Source organism: Periplaneta americana, chromosome 13 (genome assembly GCF_040183065.1).
Source record: "Periplaneta americana isolate PAMFEO1 chromosome 13, P.americana_PAMFEO1_priV1, whole genome shotgun sequence".
NCBI classification, from domain to species: domain Eukaryota; kingdom Metazoa; phylum Arthropoda; class Insecta; order Blattodea; family Blattidae; genus Periplaneta; species Periplaneta americana.
In genome coordinates, this window is record NC_091129.1 from 33,201,683 (window position 1) to 33,207,682 (window position 6,000).

Here is a 6,000-nt window from a genome sequence, read left to right on the forward strand (position 1 = left end):
CTGCTATTCGTAACAGACAACATTCAACGTCCTGTAAAGAAGAAGAATAATAGCAAGATGCCGAGGACGAAATTTGTGACAATTTCAAATGAGGAAATTTGTAATAACACAGATTTTGAGATAAATAATGCTTGTGTAAAATATTTCAAACATGTCCTCAATGTTTCTGCTGAAGTGGAACGAAGTTTCTCTAGATATAAGGCTGTGTTTTCTAGTTCTCCTTTGAAAATTTGAAAATGTGGTTTGTTATTCACTGCAACAATTTACTTACTTACTTACTTACTTACTTACTTACTTACTTACTTACTTACTTACTTACTTACTTACTTACTGGCTTTTAAGGAACCCGGAGGTTCATTGCCGCCCTCACATAAGCCCGCCACAGGTCCCTATCCTGAGCAAGATTAATCCATTCTCTATCATCATGTCCCACCTCCCTCAAATCCATTTTAATATTATCTTCCCATCTACGTCTCGGCCTCCCTAAAGGTCTTTTTTCCTCTGGCCTCCCAACTGACACTCTATATGCATTTCTGGATTCGCCCATACGTGCTACATGCCCTGCCCATCTCAAACGTCTGGATTCAATGTTCCTAATTATGTCAGGTGAAGAATACAATGCGTGCAGTTCTGTATTGTGTAATGAAATGAAAAATTATTAAAACAATAGCTTAATACACTATCATTTCAACATAGTAAAATAATAAGGCTGATACTTGTCAATGCCATATTAGGTGTATTTTCTACAGATAGAAAATAACATGCAAATCAAGCTGTCAGGTATAACTCCCTGTAAAATTGGTTTGAATAATTTCGAGGGAAAAATTGTTCCGGGGTCGGGCATCGAACCCGGGACCTTTGTAAACGTACCAACGCTCTACCAACTGAGTTACCCGGGAACTCTACCAGACACTGATCCAATTTTTCCTTCCAAAGGTCCCGGGTTCGATGCCCGGCTCCGGAACAATTTTTCTCTCAAAATTATTCAAATCAACTTCACAGGGAGTTATAATTACCTGAAAGCTTGATTTGCATAATACACGTCCCTGTTCGTTAACAGAAAAGCACAATTTAAGTCACACAGAATTAGTGTGCAATCAATGTTGGTTGCTTGACGGTTGTCAGCCCACTTTGAGGTATGTGGATATAGAGGGAAAAATTGGATCGGTGTCTGGTAGAGTTCCCAGGTAGCTCAGTTGGTAGAGCATTGGTACGTTTAACCAAAGGTCTCGGGTTCGATCCCAGGCCCCGGAACAATTTTTCCCTCGAAATTATTCAGAAAATAACATGTAGTCAATGATATTGTGACGAAACTGAATAGTTGGAACACGAAATAGGAAAAAATGTAGCAAACAAGATGAAAAAAAACTTCTGGACAAACATGGATATTTAGTTCTATGCAAAATTTGTGGCAATTTCAAATGAGGAAATTTAATAATAATAATAATAATAATAATAATAATAATAATAATAATAATAATAATAATAATACAGATTTTGAGATAGATAATGCTTGCGTAAAATATTTCAAACATGTCCTCATTGTTTCTGCAGAAGTGGAACGAAGTTTTTCTAGATGTAAGGCTGTGTTTTCTAGCAACATGCAATCATTCTACTTTGAAAATTTGAAAATGTGGTTTGTTATTCACCGCAACAATACTTACATGAAATGAAAAATGATGTAAAACAAAAACGTAATACACTATCATATTAACGTAATGAAATAAAAAGGCTGATACTTGTCAAAGATAGTTGTGTTTCGAAGTCAAAGAAGTGTCTTTCAACCACTCAAATGCTGAGGACTATCCTACCGTGATGATAGTGTGAGTTCAAACGAACGAAAGACACTGCGTTATCTCACCCCAAGTCAAAGTCAGGGGCGCACGAAGCGCACTGGTAGTATAACGGTATATATTTCTCAGCCCTAGTTATGACATAATATTTCAACAGATCAGTTATATCATTTACAAGTCTTACACAGAATAAAATTAATATACGGGGTGAGTAAAAAGTATGGAACAATGCTTGTAACTTTCTTATTTCTAATTTTATGGAGAAACTGTTTATACAAAAGTTGTAGGGTATCAAAGAAGTTAGTATTTTAACATATTTTTAAGTAGTGTGCTTTTCATTTATAAAGAGTTTGCTAATGAGTCTGTTTTTTTAAACGGCACCATGTACTTATTTCTCCATATTTGGATTCTCCAGGTCTCAGTACGTGCCATTTATAAACTATTATTTTGTAAAAAAAAAAAATGCCTCTTTTGTTGGCAATGTATGTGTACTGAATAAAGGAAAATTTTAATGTTTCAGTACAACAATTTGAGGAGGTTTTGGATTAAACAATTGCAGACAAAAGCCAATTAAAACATGTGATTAAAGCTTATAAAAACAATTTAATAATTTTCCTATTTTTTAATCTTCAAACCTTATAAACTGCTAGGACACTAGTGCAATAGTTTTTAATAAATATATTAATCGATTCTTATTTGAAAGTCAAATAAAATAAATTAGCATGAACAATTGCCACTGTTAGGACATTCATAAAGATTTTTTTATATGCAATGTTTACTAATTTAAAGAGTAATAATACTGAAAATATAATGTTGTTTTATTTTATTTGAAAAACTTGTAAATTCTCTATAAGCGCTAACAGTCATCATATAAATATCGAAATTGCACTAAAAAATTAGTGTCTCCTATTGTTAATCAACAGTTAAAACATGTTAGTTTCTCTAATAATTTAAGGCCTGGGTTGCATTTTATAAGAATTATAAGGCATCCTATACTTTCTAGCAACATTGTACTCTGTAGAAACTAAATTATTTTTATTCCTAAAAATTATCGGCGATGAATCGGTATAAAATGGTGTCGCATTTCGATGCATGTTTGATGGTTTTGTCAGTTTTATAATATTTGAAGTTAATTTTACGAAACAAATTTAAAAGGCTGTATTAAAAGCATTCGTTGTCGACAGCTGTTTCTTTATTGTTATTTTAAGAGCTTACACATATGGGTAGCAATTATTATACTCAACTCAAAACACGTAAAATAATTTTCTTTTTTCTGAAATGTATGTCAGCAACCTTACTTTAGTTCTGTGTATTTTTCGTAATTTAAATTGAATAGAACTGTTCAATGAGTGGAGAAGCAGTGGATGTCGACAATATTCCTTTGTTTTACTGTATCCATTACCTCTCACAATCCCTCATAACACATAAATAAGTATTGTAAAGTACTCGACGTAAGTACTCTTTCTTTGGACCAGAGTAGTATACAAGTCTTTGAATTCTATGTGGTAAATCTATTCTCTATTATTGTATTTGTATTTGTATACTGTACCATTTCTAATGCATGCCCAGTTGAACAGACGAGAAAAAGGCGTGAGAGAAAGTGATAAGAGTGAATAATGGGAAATGTAAAAATATAACATTTTTCTTCAGAGTGTAACCGCAGTGTATAAAGGACTTCTATGTATATACCGCCATAATGCCATTCAATGTCTGACTAGTTACTTGAACGAGGAATATTTTAAAAACCATAGGTATAATATTCTAATTTGATATGCAATAACAACATCGACATTCAGTAGGTTAGAATTTTTGGATTAGAAGTATTCGCTTTTTTACTACTCAAACAGTTTTCTAAATTACTAAATATGAGTAATTCTTTTGATTTGTCATGGTTTCAGCTTATGGTCTTGACATGTTTTAAAATTTACTTTTATTTAATCAAATGTACTGTAAATATGGGGATATTCTAAACTGACACTGCGTTCGATTCATGTGTCGAACAGATAAACTTTTCTAAAGGAATGACCAGAAAATGTGTCGGACTGTCTATATACGTGCTGTCTAAATTCAAAACAAATATAGTGTAATATTTGTAACATATTGTACAGAGAAGTGTATCTGTAGTTGACAGAAATAATCAAAATACACCATAATTAAATTTGAGTACTTACATTCTTATGTTGTTTAATTTGTAATTCTTGTAAACATTTACTATTGTTCATTGTATATTGAGAATAAGTAGCTGTAATAAACAAACATTATTAACAGTGGCATATTGATATGATCCAACTTTTTTCATATTTTCATCAGGATTAAGCAATTACGCTATAGTAAGAACTTCAAATAGATTTGTAATTTGAGTATACAATTATTGCTTAGGGACAAACCGTCCAGGAATTTAGCAGATTAAGGGCTCATAAACACATAATTAAAATTATGAAGGTCTATAAGTTATGTATATTTACATATAATTGAAGTTTCTGGCAAAATTTAACACAATATATTAACACAGTCTAGTAAATACAGTCACGAAGCTCAATACGTTGGTAATATGCATCCATAGATAGTTGCTAACCACTGGGATCGCTACTATTGCCTCATCACATACAATGTTAAACAGTACCAGCACAGTCTGTTGTTCCTAATACCCTCATCAACTCAAGCTTCGTGACTGTATATACTAGGCTGTGATATTAACTTCCCAATCCAGTAAACTGTAGTTATTAATTTTGGGAAATATAATATGCAGTTCTTATTTTGGAAAGAAAATGTAAACCCGAGTTGTTAAAGTACTGGTAATCGGTAGGCCTAAGTGTAAATCTAGTATAAAATACAGCAGCCCACAGTTTGCTCTGTATTTCATCAACTTTTACAGCTATCCATTTGCAATTTTTAGACAGACTAGGGAAGCTCTGTTGAATACCCCCTACAAATTTTAATATTCTATTGAATATATACAAATTAGTAAACTATTTTTCTAATTTCCTCATAAACTAGTGAAGGCATTTGAATGATTTCTTTTACACAACCTACAGATATCATTTAAATTTGGTAGTTAGGATAAATTTTCCTACGGTAGTTTGGGAATGAGATATGACTTCTTTTCATTTGGAAAACTAATGTAATTTTTCCCTCTTCCCCAAATCATACCTCATTCCTAGACTAACATAAAAATTATTCTAGTCAGCGAATAAAAAATGTCCTGCCTCTAGGATTTCGGTAGACTTCGTCGTCGTCGCCGCCGCTGTCATCATCATCATCATCATCATCATCATCATCATCATCATAGCTAGGAAGTTGGTACCAAAACTGTTAAGTTGTGTGAGCTTGGATTATATCTCTGCAGAGTGAAAAGTATTAGAGCGTTTCTCGGTGTCAGTGAAGCAGAACGACTAACATGTCCAACTGGATGGTAACCAAACATGTGCTCTAATCGTTCACAGCCTTAGAACAGGAAAATAATATTTAAAGAAAGTAATAATTTGTAATTGTAAAGTTCGTAAATCTCAATCTAAATTAACTTACCCATATACAGTACATAGAAATAACATATAAATTATACAATTATAATTCTAGTCTCATTATAACAAACAACATTGAACATTTTCATTTTATAAAAAGAAATACTCATTTTAGGTTCAGAAAAAGAAAACAATATTTGTACTCTGAAAATATTCGTTTTACGTCACTAGACGTTACTGGAGCAAATCTGATATATGATACATTATTTATTACTATCATCAGGTGAACAACTACTTTGTGAATCTAATAGTGTATCTCGTATGTTTCACATAATATTAAACCCGTAATTGTTTTCAAGAAATGTTTTCGTTTCTATTGTAATGGCAGCTAGGAAGATTGTATCGTAATTTTGATGCTGAATGAACTTGGACTGTAACACAACTGAATGCATAGCAGCACGAGACGTCAACATTTAACGAAGAATAATCCGCGAAAAAATAAACGTGTTACACACTTCTGTTTGCATACTTATTTAATAAGAGATGAGTTTACTATTTTGGAATCATGCATAATATTCACATTACGTAAATAATACAATAATAACAGAATAGCTCACTTTGTTCAGAACCTAAAATATTAATATAAATCAACAATATTCTTCAAACTATTCACGACTCTACACAGCTCAACAGAATGCCACTCTGCGTTGCTTGTGAACATACTGTGTATCATCTGTAGCGAACGG